Source organism: Aquarana catesbeiana, linkage group LG01 (genome assembly GCF_042186555.1).
Source record: "Aquarana catesbeiana isolate 2022-GZ linkage group LG01, ASM4218655v1, whole genome shotgun sequence".
Classification (NCBI taxonomy): Eukaryota; Metazoa; Chordata; class Amphibia; order Anura; family Ranidae; genus Aquarana; species Aquarana catesbeiana.
The window spans coordinates 880326569-880341933 of NC_133324.1; the positions used below are offsets into that span (position 1 = coordinate 880326569).

General features: G+C 42.6%; 1 protein-coding gene across 2 annotated transcripts in view; it reads left to right on the top strand.

Annotated features, from left to right (window-relative positions):
- Nucleotides 1-15365, top strand: part of LOC141117680 (TBC1 domain family member 14-like) — a 234523-nt gene that overhangs the window by 217617 nt on the left and 1541 nt on the right. The gene's annotated exons all lie outside the window — the stretch shown is intronic.

Here is a 15365-nt window from a genome sequence, read left to right on the forward strand (position 1 = left end):
TTTATATATATATAGAGAGAGAGAGTTTTTTATATATATATATATATATATATATATATATATATATATATATATATATATATATATATATATATATATATATAGAGAGAGAGAGAGTTTTATATATATATATATAGAGAGAGAGAGAGAGAGAGAGAGTTTTATATATAGAGAGAGTTTTATATATATATATATATAGAGAGAGAGAGAGTTTTATATATAGAGAGAGCGAGAGTTTTATATATATATATAGAGAGAGAGAGAGAGAGAGTTTTATATATAGAGAGTTTTATATATATATATATATATATATATATATAGAGAGAGAGAGAGTTTTATATATATATAGAGAGAGAGAGAGAGAGTTTTATATATATATATATATATAGAGAGAGAGAGAGAGTTTTATATATATATATATATATATATAGAGAGAGAGAGAGTTTTATATATATATAGAGAGAGAGAGAGAGAGAGTTTTATATATAGAGAGAGAGAGAGAGAGAGAGTTTTATATATATATATATATATATATATAGAGAGAGAGAGAGAGTTTTATATATATATATATATAGAGAGAGAGAGAGTTTTATATATATAGAGAGAGAGAGAGAGAGTTTTATATATATATAGAGAGAGAGAGAGAGAGAGTTTTATATATATATAGAGAGAGAGAGAGTTTTATATATATAGAGAGAGAGAGAGAGAGTTTTATATATATAGAGAGAGAGAGAGAGAGTTTTATATATATAGAGAGAGAGTATATATATATATATATATATATATATATATATATATATATATATAGAGAGAGATATAGATATATATATATATATATATAGAGAGAGAGAGTTTTATATATATATAGAGAGAGAGAGAGAGAGAGAATTATTAAATACTTTTTTTCGACTTTTTGAAATGAATATGAACTTATTGTTGCCCATGGAGGGGTCAAATGCTACAAAAGGTAATAAGTATGGGGGATGAGCTGATGGAGAAATCAAAAGTAAAGTTGTTAGGTGGATGCAGAATGGACTTCTCTGAAGAAGAGGGTTTTAGGAGGTATATGGTTAGGATCCTTCCAGAGACTGGAGCTGCTCTGCCATGTCAGCTAATAGTGGGCAATAGCCCACTATCAACTGACTCTGGGTCACGAGTGAGCACTCCTGTGACCTTCAAAAAAGCTTTGGCCATACTTTTTTTTTAAGATGCACTTTAATAACACCTAAATTATTTTTTTTTTTTTTTTATAATTACAAAAAGTCAACATGTATACTGTTCAGAGCAAGGCATATTTTAAGGTTCTGAAGTGTGGAGGTGACCTGCTGTTATGTTCCTTGCACTGTCCTTTGGTTACACAGTTGTCCCAGAAACATTTGTGTGATCCATGTTTGCCTGCCAAGTTGTAATTAATCTTTAATCTTGTTATTAAATACAAGAACAAATACATGACACTGTTTATGCTATTGTTGGCAGACTTTTATGGAACGCATTAAAGTGTATCTAAAGCCAATTTTTTTTTTCTTCTTAATTTTGAATAGTGTATGAGGGTTTAATTCTTGCTAAATTCTTTTTTCTCTGTGTTTCTGCTGGAGAGGTTCACCCTTCCTCATTCAACAGGGCTGAAGGCGAAAGAATCTCTTACTTGTGTTTTTTTATTATTTTTTATTTTTTTATTTTAACTTTATATTCTTTATTAAAACCTTTTCCATTTTTAAATACAAACTTTCAAACCCCTTACATTTCTTCACCACCCACTTCCCTAAAAAATATATAAGAAAAGGAGAAAAGACCTATTCACAAATGGCTACTTATGTGTATAAGATGTAATTATCCCACTTTCTTTTTTTTTGTTTTATTATTTTTTTCATTATCCCATTTTCTTTTTTTTTTTTTTTAACAGTAAAAGTTTTTTATTTATTTAGAAAATACGGATATACAATAAATCCATGACAGAACAATCAGTACAGTACTTGCACATTAGAGCATATGACAATTGAATGGAGCTAACATTATGATTTAAATGGAATGAAGTTTATATAGGTAGAGATGCAGTGTGGTACCCATTACTTTTTGAGAATTCAAAAGTAGATATTAAAGGTTAAAGGAGAAAGGGGAGTGCAGACATCTTCACCAAGAATTTATACTAATTCAATCTTTCGTCTCAGAAGCCTGGAATATGGAAGGAAGAAAAATCCCAGGAAGGGGGGAAAGGAGAGCGGGAGGGGGGGGGGGAGGGAAGAGGGGGAGAGGGGGAGAGAAGGGAGGAGGGGGGGTGGGAAAAAGGAGAGAGGCCGGGGGGAAGACCGCCCAGCGCTCCCAGGTCTCCATCGAATATCAAACATATTATATTTACTGTTATATAATGTAAGACGTTTCATTTCAAACATCAGACCACTGTGACCATATTTTCCCATATTTTGCCGGGCAATTCCTGCTTTCGTGTGTAATCTTGTATAATGGCAGGACTCTATTAACCGTGCTTTGCCATGAGACCACCGTGGGGAGCTCCGTGCCCCTCCACCTCAAGAGGATTTCTCTCCTGGCATAAAAGAGGGCGAAGGTGAGGCATGATTTAGTGTATCTGTCACCCTCCACATCACCAAGATAGCTAAGCAAAAAAATGAGGGGGTCAAGTGCTAGTGTGGTCCCACACACTTTTGTTAACACCTCCGCCACCCCCCGCCAGTATGGAGTAATCTTATTACAAGACCAGACCATGTGGAAGAAAGAGCCCCGTTCAGTGGAGCATCTCGTGCATAATGGGCTAAGAGAGGGGTAGATGTTGGCCAGCCTTTGTGGAGTGTAATATGCCCTATGTAAAAATTTTAATTCTATAAAGCGGTCTCTGGAGGCTATCGTGGAAGGAATAAATGTAGAAAAACAGGCCTCCCATATTTCTTCGTCTAGGTTGGGGATGTCTTCCCTCCACCTGGTCATCACGTGTGTGGTCTTGGTGTCATGTGCCACTGTGAGTTACATGTAAAGGGTGGAGATCGGTTTCACCATTGTCTCCGACGTGAGGAGTCTCTCGACGGAGTCTGAGTTCAGGGTCACTGGGGTAGGAAATTGGGAGATAAGGGCGTGTCGGAGCTGCCAGTAACGGAATTGAAAGGAGTTGGGGAGGTTATATGATTGTCTTAGCTCTGAGAATGTCAGGATTTTGCCGTTTGGCGTTACGTGTTTGAGGGTAATAATTCCCTTTCTTGCCCATACCGCTGGATCAGGGACTGTATTCAAGTGGGGAAGAAGGGGACTGCCCCAGAGAGGCGTATGAGGGGATGCTTCTGAGGGAACACCATACACTGCCCGAGCAGTCTGCCATGTTCGGATAGTGGTCTTCATAGGCACTGTGACTTGCGGGTGTGCCCTGGCCCCCCTGAAAATTAAATTAGACAGGGCCGCGTACGAACCAAGGATTGCTGCTTCAAGAGTGACAGCAGGGTTCTGGCTGGGCTGGGAGAACCACCAGCGGACCGTGACCAAAACCGCCGCCCAGTAATAGATAAGAAAATTTGGTAGGGCCAGGCCGCCACCAGAAAGGGGGAGATAGAAGATACGTCTAGCCACCCGGGGGGGTTGACCCGCCCAAACGAACGTCGTCGCAATACTATCTAGTTTCTGAAAGAAAATTCGGGGTATGTGGACGGGAGTGTGACGAAAAAAGTATAACAGCTTAGGCAGGTACACCATTTTAATCAGGTTACCTCTGCCTACCGGTGTGAGGGGAGTTTACGCCAAGTGGTACACTGTTTAGTGAGTTTATCCAGCACCGGAAGGACGTTCCGGTCTAGGTATCCAGCTATAGTGGGGCCCACCCTTATTCCCAAATATGTGAACTCTTCAACCCATCTAAGAGGAGTAGAAGTGTCGATGTGAGGTAACGAGGGGTGAAGTGGGAACAAAATCGACTTGTCCCAGTTGATACATTCAGCCGTTATTCAGGAGTTTGTATCAACTGGGTCAAGGCGGCCCTCAGAGAACCGGAGGCATCCCCCAAATAAAGCAAGGAGTCATCGGCGTAAAGGGACAGTTTCTCTTCTAAGGGGCCCACTTTTATACCTTTGATGGTTTGGTCCCTCCTGATATGAGCAGCCAATGGTTCTAGGGCCAGGGCGAACAGTGCCGGGGAGAGGGGACAACCCTGTCGGGTCCCCCTCTCCAGGGAGAAGGATTCCGACAGGGACCCTCCAGTACGTATGCGGGCTTTGGGGTGTGCGTACAACATTTGTAGCCATAAAAGGAAAATGGGGCCAAACCCAAATCTGGAAAGGACCCTCCACAGGTAGCCCCACTTGACCGAGTCAAAAGCCTTCTCTGCGTCGAGTGAGGCTACCACCCCGGGGCCAGCTAGCTCTATGTGTGTATGCAGTCTGCGGATGTTTATGTCTGTACTGCGTCCGGGCATGAACCCCGTTTGGTCCGGGTGAACCAGTGCGGTAATGACTTTATTTAGGCGGTTGGTGAGGCTCTTTGCGAGGACTTTTGCATCCACATTGAGGAGGGAGATAGGGCGGTAGGACGAACACAAGGTTTGGTCTTTCCCTGGCTTGGGGACAAGTACTATAACCGCCTCACTCATCGAGGCCGGAAGGACCCCAGTTTTTGAAGCTGAATTCAATACCGCTAGGAGTCTAGGAGCAAGCTCGTCAGCATACGTTTTGTAGAACTCAACTGGGAATCCATCCGGTCCCGGAGTTTTACCTGTCTGCATCATCTTAAGGGCCTTTTGTATTTCCTCCAGCTGAATTGGGGCATCTAGTTGACTGGCGGAGGCTGGCGTGAGGACTGGAATGTCAATTTCGTCTAAATATTCAGTCAGGTCATGTTGGTCGTATGTGACTCGAGTACTGTAAAGATTTTGGTAGTAGGTGGCAAAACACTGATTAATATCTTGTGGGGAAGAGTGAAGGGTCCTGTCCTGGTCACGAATCTGTGCTATTGCCGTCACTTCCGATTGCTCTCTAGAGAGCCAGGCCAGAAGACGGCCTGTCTTCTCCCCCTGCTCGAATATGCGCTGGGATTGGTGTAGGAGTTTCTTTTGTGTCAGGGAGGTGCGTAATAATAGGGTCCGCTGAGTGAGGGCCTGGAGAATTGTGTAATCTTGGGGGTCACGGGATCTGATATATAAAGCTTCCTGCCTAACCGCCTCAGTCTCCAGCCCAGTAAGTTCTGCTCTACGTTGGCAATAATTGATTGGTATTGACCCCTTGACGAGGCCTTAAAAGCTTCCCACACATTATTGTCAGAGGCAGTTCCCGGATTAACCTTCCAAAATTGTTGCAGAGTCTCATGGAACTGAGACTCGACATCCGCGTCAGATATCCAGAATCTGGACAGCCTCCAGAGTCTGTCCGACGGAGCCGTTGTCAGCTCCAGGGACAGCAGCAGTGGGGCGTGATCTGATATCCCCCTAGATAGGATTCTAATGTCCCGGACTCTGGGGAGGACAGGAGCAGCCACATAGGCCAAATCTATACGCGAAAAGGTTCTATAAGTGGCCGAGTGGCAGGTAAAGGCTTTAGTTTGGGGATTCCTCCATCTCCACACATCCACAAGACCGTATGTGTCTGCCCATCCCGCCAAACCTTGACGCGTCGTGCCTCCCACCGTGCTTTTGTCCAAGTCAGAGTCCGGGACTAGGTTGAAATCTCCCATCAATATAACATTATCTGGGGGAAATTGGGCCAGCTTACTCGATATCAGGTTAAGGAGTTTGAAAGAAGCAGGGGGGGGGGCAGGTAAAGGCCCACTAGGACCCATGGCAAGTCATAAATCAAGGTGTGCATTAGCACGAATCTCCCATCAGGATCTAGAATTAAATCAAGGAGTTTAAATTGGAGGGTCTTCAGGACTAAGATACTGACACCTCTGGCAAAGTTTGAATAGGTAGAATGGTTGTGATGCCCTACCCACGGTTTCTTGAGACTAAGGGTTTTGCTAACAATCAAATGCGTCTGCTGTAACACACAAACATGGGGATTGTGTCGTTTCATAAATTGGAAAACTAAGGATCGCTTGAGTGGTGAGTTCAAGCCTCGAGTGTTCCAGGAGAGGATATTAAGATTAGCCATATACACATCTCAGTATTAGCAGATTAGGATAAACGTTACAAGAGAGTCTTGTTTCACTACAAACAATCAGCCGACATGTCAGGAGTGAATCAAAGTCTGACATTAGTGCAAATACATATAGCAAAGAGAGCACTGTCATAAAGTATGTATCACAAACCTGAGAACCAAGAACACGGCTCATAACCCCCAAACTCCCCCCCCACCCGACCCCCCCCCAACATGAGGGCAGGTTTGTTTCCCAAAACTTGCGTCAGCCCTAAGGCTGATCATGAAGGCAACGAACAAGAGGCAGCTAACCTCAATGGAGCAAGTAAATCAAAAGTATCTGTGAGTTCCGGTAAAGAAATAAAAAGTGTGGATCTCCCGGAGCCCCGGGGGCACAATACTTGGAGTTCATGTATATTGAATCCCTTAGCCGGGAACAATACCAAAAAATGGAGGGATTACTAGATGGAGTAGAAAAATCCAAAAAAATAAAGTGTAAAATGTAACATGGAGGGGAGGGGGCAGGGGGAGGAGGGGGGGTGGACAGGGGAGGGGGAGAGGCGAGGGGATAGAAAAATCTAATCCCCAGCAGGTAGCAGATATTGCAAGATCCAAGTTCCCCATGCATAATAGCATAAAAGCATCTGTAGAAGTCATCAGCCTATCTTCAGCGATAAACGTTGTTGGATAGGGGGCTTAATTAGCAATGTGGATCAGGGAGCTAAACCAAACAACACTTCCAGCCCCACCGAGCAATGAAGGAGCGGCTTTAGGATTGCAGGTGTACATAAGGGGAATGTAGGAACGGTCTCTAGCTAAAAATTAATAGTGGAAATTGCAGATTGATGAAGCAGTTCCATCTAGTGTTGCTACAACAGGGATCCGTCCAGGTAGACCTGGGGCCAAACCTCCCCTCCACAATGAAAATCCCTCATATAGTTTCCATAGGCATACTCACAAAGTCCCGGGCTAAATCATTTCCGGATCGTGTCGGCCCATGCGGCCGCTTCTCTGGGAGATGTGAAGAAGTGAACTTTCTCTCCATCCTGCACCCGCAGCCTAGCAGGGAATAACATGCTATATTTAACCCCTTTTTCTCTCAGCATGGCGCGGACATGATCAAAGGACTTGTGTTGTCTGTGTCTCCACAGAGTAGTCAGGGAAGATGAGCAGCTTTGCATTTTCATATTTTAGTTCACCTTGCAGGCGAGCGGAGCGGAGGACTGTGTCTCTATCCCTGTAATGGAGGAGCTTAAAAATAAAGGTGCGCGGCGGAGCCCCCTGTGGGCCTCTGTTAGCGGGCATACGGTGGGCGCGCTCAATCGAGAAATGTGGGGAGAACCGCGCTTTCGGGAGGAGAGTTGGTAGCAACTGTTCCATAAAAGTGACTGGATCAGACCCTTCTGCGCCTTCCGGGAGACCGAGAACACGGAGATTGTTCCGTCTGTTCCTGTTCTCGGCGTCCTCCGCCCTAAATTCCAGAGCCCTCACCTTGGACTTCAGGATCTGTATGTCCTTGTGATGTTCTCTCTGTGTGTCTTCAGCGCTGGAGATCCGCCGCTCCCTGAAGCCATCCATGTCACGGCAGATGAGGGCAGCCTCCTCCTGGACATGGTCTATCTTCATGGTGAGGGTAGACTGACAGGTAGAGATCGCTTGCATCAGGGCATCGAACGCCTGGGAGCCAGCCTGGATAACGCCATCCGGCGGAGCAGGAGTCTGCGTCTCCATGTGGCAGGCCTTGGGGGAAGGGGGCCCGGGCTTTGGCCCGCGTGCGAATAGGCGCTGGATTCCGGGTCTTCTGTGTCCCTTTTTTATTCCTGCGCATTCCCTGAGTCCCAGGGAGACAGTCTGCGAGCGTAGCTGGAAATCTCTTGCTAATTCCACACCAGGATAAGAGTAGGATGAAAGATCGGAGTGGGAGCTCTGGTACTAGACGTCCGCTCCCAGCGCCATCTTGGACACGCCCCATTATCCCATTTTCTTAATCAATCTTTCTCCTCTCTAATAATCGTTTAACTTTCCCACTCTAAACCTTCCTACATTCTATCCCAGAATGGGACATGGTCTTCCTAGCCACTCTTTCTCACTCATTCTATGTCCTTCACCATCTCTTCCACTCGTTCATTCTCATTTCTTCTTTCTCCTTCCTTTCCATCTCTTTCCCTAGTGACCCGTTTCTTGTATTTCTTTTGCTAATATTATGCCAGTACTCTACGGGGGGGTACCCCTTTACATCCCACCAGGATTTACAGATTTTTTTTTTAATCATATTTCTTTATACATACTCGTTTAATATACACTGACTTTTCTTTCCATATTGTCTCGTTCATAACTCATTCCCACTGTCTACAGCTCGGGGGTAACTCCGATTGCCATCTCTGCGCTATAAATTTTCTTGCTTGGAATAAACATATGAGCACTGTCATTTGGGTATATCCAGGGTCTCCTTCCCCCCTCTATGTAACCCAACAAGCATAACCTTGCCTCTAGGCATAAAAAATACCAGATTTATAGTTCCAATGACCTCCTCCTTCCATCTATCTATCTCCGATAGGCCTCTTGGCATATAGTTTACATTCTTTTATTAAATGCAGTGCATCCTCACTTCCCAGGACCAAATCAATCCTGGAGAGTGTGGAGTGGGTTCTTGAAAAGCATGAATATTGCCGGCTTTCCAGATTCCGCACTCTCCAAATATCCAACAGCCGTGTTTCCCTCAAAAAGAGAGATGGCTGCCCGCCAGGAACAGCACCCCTCGGTGTCTCTGGTGGGAACCTGTCAACTCTTCTATCCATGACCGTATTAAAATCGCCTACTACGATAACAATTACATTAGGCTTATCTAGGGTAAACTCCATTAACTTATACAAAATGTTCTGTTTTAAAAGGTGGAGGAATATATAAGTTGGCCAAAACCCAGGTTTTATCCTCTATAAACAATACAGAAAAATATAGCAGCCATGTTCGTCCACCCTAACCTGTCTGCAGGTGAACATCCCCCCCCCAGTTCCAATCAGTATGCTCATACCTCTAGAATAGGAGGTATGAATCAAATGATATTGCGTTCACAAATTCCTACATTGGGAAGTGGTAGCTTTGGTGAGGTTTCTCCTGCAGGTAGAGAAACCCCACCTTATACATACTTGCTGTGGAAAAGACTGCAGTTCTCTTAGCTTTATCTCCCATCCCCCAGCCATTCCATGAGCATATAGTTAACCTTTTAGGCTACATACAAAAAAAACATTCAATCTACCCCCCCCCCCAAAAAAAAAAAATATTATATATATTATATAATGTTCCTCATTTCTCTGGCTTTTTGAAGTATGCTAACTTTTATCATTGCAGTAAGGAATTTTTGAGTGGTCTGGAACACCCCCGTTAAAGGAGGTCTAGAAGGTACCCTATGAGCTCTTTCAATTGCAAAAAACTGTGAAAGTGTCTTTTCCAAATGTTTCCTTAAGCCATTTTTCCAAAAATGCTACAGGGTTTGGCCCCTCACTTCGCTCAGGGAGACCCACAATCCAGACATTGTTTCTACGCATTCTATTCTCCATATCGTCCATTTTAGTCTCCTAAATCACTTTATCCCTTATGGTTCTTACCTCCTGTTTTTAAAGGGTTCCAATCATCTTCCACTGAGCGAACTCTCCCCTCTAAGGCAATTGTCTGTTCCCGAACCTTCTGAAAATCATGCCTCACAAGACAGGAGCTGGAAAATCGCTCATGGCAGCCTTGGGAGTCTCTCCTCCACTCTCCGACTTCTCGTCAGGCGGCCACTGCTATTAAGCCAGGCAGACTTTCTCCCCGTTCAAATGCCCACAGGGAGATACTGAAAGCCTGCACTCAGCGTTCCCGGGAGTGCCTCCTTCTCCACCCCTGGTGATCACAATCGCTGTTCTGGGTTGACTCGGTCTGACATGTTCTCTCCTCCTCTTGGTGCATAGATGACAGGGTTCTCTAGGAGGCATGAGCCACATAGGTCCGCTCACTGCTACATCTGGTCATGCCCCCCTGTTCATATACACAGTGGGGACAGAAAGTATTCAGACCTCCTTAAATTTTTCACTCTTTGTTATATTGCAGCCATTTGCTAAAATCATTTAAGTTCATTTTTTTCCTCATTAATGTACACACCACACCCCATATTGACAGAAAAACACAGAATTGTTGAAATTTTTGCAGATTTATTAAAAAGGAAAAACAGTGCTGCAGCCGCTGCCTGCTGCCCCCCTTCCCGTGGCTGTAGTTGGGGGAAGAGGTTCCCCGTACTAGCTGTCATGGTTTGAAAACTGTGTAGCCGTGCAGGGCTCCGCCCACACGGCCACGTCTATCATACACACAGCTCTGTGTGTTTGAAGTACAAGCCCCGACATCCTTAGCGGCTGTCGGTTTGTAGTTCTCTGTGAACTACCATGGTGCTGTAGTAGTTCATTGAGGCTGGGTCCACAGCACAGCACGGAGGGATCCGGTGCGTCTCCATTCACCGTTTTATGGTCCGATTTCAGCCCAAATTTTTGGCTGAATTTGGATTTGAAACAGACCAGAAGACACACAGGACTCCTGTGCAATTCGCACTGGAGGCGCTCCCGAGATGGTGTGAACCGGCTCCATAGAGAGCCGGTCACAGTTTCCTGACATGCGAATTGGATGCGGAGAAACCCACATCCAATTTGCATAAGTGTGAACCCGGCCTGAGTCGGAGTATCGGCTTACCTGTATGGGCAAACCGATACACTGACAGTGTGCAGGGGACCTGCTTGGCATCAGCGAAATAATCAATGCAAATTTTTTTTTTTTTTTTTTTTTTTTTTACCTGCAAAAAAAATTTTGCATTTTATTTTTAAAAAAAAAAGTGAACTTTAAGTGTGAACAGGTCCTTTTTTGTAGAAAGTGTGTGTATGGTGTATATTTCATGTATGACTTTTGATGCTACCTGTCCTATGTAGGAATGCGGGAAACCATAGCAGTGAAGCATTCAGCATGTTTCCATAAACACCATTTGTTTGCTAGACTGCTTTGTCTTTAGCTGTGGGAGATCATACCGTCATTGTTCACCTTGGATAAGTGGCTTGGCCTCTGACTGTGCACCCTGTTTATATTTCCTTCTATAGGACAGAACACAGTTCCACGTTTAGGAAATGCTCTTCACACATTTCTTCCACGTGAAGGATCCACGCCCCTATCACATTGTGGATGGACTGTTGTACAAATGAAATGGAATGCTGTATTTAGCAGATAATTAGAATAGACATTTTCCGGCAGTGTTTTGTGTGATCTCCACCTAACAACCGCAGATGGTGACCGCCTCTGGGCAGAACTACGCTGAATTTTATTTTATTCAGACACAAAGGAAAGGGTGAACAGATTGTACTCTTGATGTTTCATTATATGAAAAAAACCTCATCTAGGTTTTTTAGGAGAACTCGGAGAGAAACTGTAATCAGTGAAGGAATTTATAGGTGAAAGATATAGAGAATAATTTTATGATCATGTTTGAAGGAAACATGGTCATAGATAATATACTATGTTGACTCATCCTAGATAAACAGGATGCTTTTTCTTTCTCCTTTTTTTTTTTTTTTTTCTTCAACCTACCACTGTGAACTGATTTTGACACGATTTGCAGGTCAATATGTATCCTCTTACATGTTTTTGGTTAAAAAAAAAATCCCAATAAGCGTATGATTGGTTTGCGCAAAAGTTATAGCGTCTACAAACTATGGGATATTTGTATGGAATTTATTTTTATTTCACTATTAATGGCGGCAATTAGCGACTTATAGCGGGACTGCGACAAATCGGACACTAAGTGACATTTTTGACACTTTTTTTGGGGGGACCAGTGACACCGATACAGTGATCAGTGCTAAAAAATATGCACTGTCACTGTACTAATGACATTGCTCGCCCCTGTTAACCCCTTCCCTGCCAAAGAGTTAAATGTGTTCAAGGTATAGCTTTGTAAATGTGTAGGGGGTGCTTGTACTGTGGGGAGACAGAGATCCAGTATTTCTGCTTGGCAGAAACACAAGACCTGTCTTCTCTACTAACAGAACGGTGATCTGCCTTGTTTACATTCCTTGTAATAGGAAGAAAAGCGTTCAAAAAAAAAAAAAAAAATGTAAAGAGAGTGTAAAAAAAATAAAAAAATAAATTAAAAGTAAAATAAACAATAAAAAAAAATATTTTTAAAGCGTGCTCGCGCACAGAAGCAAACGCATATGTAAGTCACGCCCACATATGTAAACTATGTTCAAATCACATATGTGAGGTATCACCGCATGCGTTGGGCTAGAATTGTTACTCTTGCTCTAAGACCTCCTCTGTAACTCTAAACAGGTAACCTGTAAAAAATGTTAAAACGTCGCCTATGTAGATTTTTAAGTACCGAAGTTTGGCGCTATTCCACGAGTGTGCGCTATTTTAAAGCGTGACATGTTGGGTATCTATTTACTTGGCTTAACATCTTTTACATTATACAAAAAAATTGGGCTAACTTTACTTTTTTTGTTTTGTTTTTATTCATTAAACTTGCGTTTTTTTTTTTTAAATTGCTGCGCAAATACCATGTGATGTAAAAAGTTGCAACAATCCCCATTTTATTCCCTAGAGTCTCTGCTAAAAAACATATATTATGTTTGGGGGTTCTCAGTAATATTCTAGCAAAAAATACTAATTTAAACTTGTAAACTAAGTTCCAGAAAAGGCCGGTATGGAAGTGGTTAAAGTGCCTCTGATAAACCCCAAATAAAGTTCAACTGTTCTAGTAGGTCTTTCCTGACATTTTCTAAGTCGCATCCTATAGCAAAAGCCATGGTCCGCAGAGAGCTTCCAAAGCATCAGAGGGATCCCATTGTTAAAAGGTATCAGTCAGGAGAAGGGTACAAAAGAATTTCCAAGGCATTAGATATACCATGGAACACAGTGAAGACAGTCATCATCAAGTGGAGAAAATATGGCAGAACAGTAACATTACCAAGAATGTGTTTTCCCTCCGAAATTGATGAAAAGACAAGAAGAAAACTGGTCAAGGAGGCTGCCAAAAGGCCTAGAGCAACATTTAAAGGAGCTGCAGGAATATATGGCACGTACTGGCTGTGTGATACATGTGACAATCTCCCATATTTGTCATATGTCTGGGCAATAGAGTAGAGTGGCTAGACAGAAGCCTTTTCTTACAAAGAAAAACATCCAAGCCCAGCTAAATTTTGCAAAAACACATCTGAGGTCTCCCAAAAGCATGTGGGAAAATGTGTTATGGTTTGATGAAACCAAGTTTGAACTTTTTGGCTATGATTCCAAAAGATATATATTTGGCGCAAAAACACTGCACATCACCAAAAGAACACCATACCCACTGTGAAGCATGCTGGTGGCGGCATCATGCTTTGGGGCTGTTTTTCCAAATACCAGGTAATATTGGCACAAATTCTTCAGGCTTCTGCTAGAAAGCTGAACATGAAGAGGAACATCTTCTTTCAGCATGACCCAGAGCATACATCCAAATCAACAAAGGAATGGCTTCACCAGAAGTCCTCCTTCTCTGCTCTGCAATTCTGAAGAGAAGTGACCATATGCAGTTCTTCATTAAGATCTGACCTTGTCATAGGGAACTCAAAGACTTAAAAAATGGATGAACACAATCTGACCAGTTTGCTGTAATGGAGATGGACAGGGCCATGTACCGTCAAATCTTGGGTGAGAGCCTCCTTACCTTAGCCAGGGCATTGAAAATGGGTCACAGATAGATAGGTATTCCAGCATGACTATGAACAAAAACACACGGCCATGGCAACAAAGGAGTGGCTCAAGAAGAAGCACATTAAGGTCCTGGAGTGGCTTAGCCAGTCTCCAGACCTTAATTCCATAGAAAATATGTGGAGGGAGCTGAAGGTTTGAGTTACCAAATGTCCACCTAGTAACCTCAATGACTTGGAGAGGATCTGCAAAGAGTGGGACAAAATCCCTCCTGAGATGTGTGCAAACCCAGTGGCCAACTTAGAATCTGTGATTGCCAACAAGGGTTTTGCCACCAAGTACTTAGTCATGTTTTGCGAAGGGATCAAATACTTATTTAACTAATTTAAAATGCAAATCAATTTATAACTTTTTTGAAATGCGTTTTTCTGGATTGTTTTGTTATTCTGTCTCTCACTGTTAAAATAAACCTACCATTAAAATTATAGACTGATCATTTCTTTGTCAGTGGGCAAACGTACAAAATCAGCAGGGGATCAAATACTTTTTTCCCTCATTGTACTAAGTAAAAGATAATATTTTCGGAGAATAGCAACTCTAAGTTCTTAAATGCACATACGCAAAAATTATTAGCACGTGTAATTTAGAACACTTTTTTAGAACTTGATCATCGTGTTAGCTGCACAGAAAAAAAAAAAGAATAAATGCCAAGGGCAACAGTTCTTTCATTAGATTGAGAAATAAGATCTGTAATACTGTGAAGCCACCCCAGGAATTGCACACCCATGACGACAGCTGAGAGTAATAAAATCGCAAAAGAAAAAGGCTAGAAATTATTATATAAAAGGGGGGAATCTTATATCTCAGATTGGAATGTAGGCGTCTCCATAATAGATATAGAATGCCTATTGTCCCCGGGGATTTCTGATTACAGCTAGAAAACAGGTCCATCAAGAACTGTAAAAGTCAGAGACAAAACAAAACTACAATTGGCAAAAAAAAACTGTGAAATGGAATATTACCAAAGAATGTCATTATTATTATTATTATTATTATTATTATTATTATTGAGTTCATCTGAATCTAGTCCCACACTCTTACATAATAGTACACAAGTAGTTGTGACAGTAGTCTGGATAGGATGCCAGTGTTCTGGAAAACAATGAACCTCTTTATTATCACAGCAACAAGATATTGTGCGTGTGATTTCATCCCATGCTGCATGTAACAAAATACAACCATACCTGCAAAAAGCTCAATATGCAATGACTATACATTTCTGAATACAAGATGACAGTCCCCTATCTCGATAGTAAACCCAGGACATGCTTTCTAACCCACCCAATTAATGTTCTCTTTCCAAAGCAGCCGAACAGCCAATTTCTGGTCTGTGGGAAGTCCTCAATCCTCCTAACCAACCTGCTGCTAACAAGGGTCAAGGCAACTGGTGAAGCATGTTATAAAACCTGCTCTGTTTTTAGCCAATTTTGCCCCTGAGCACTACTTGCTTCGTACTGCTGTCCTCTAATACATAAATATGGAGCATATTGTTCTTATTCATGGGCCTACCAGCCAATCCCTTTACAAGGATGACTTTTATCCATT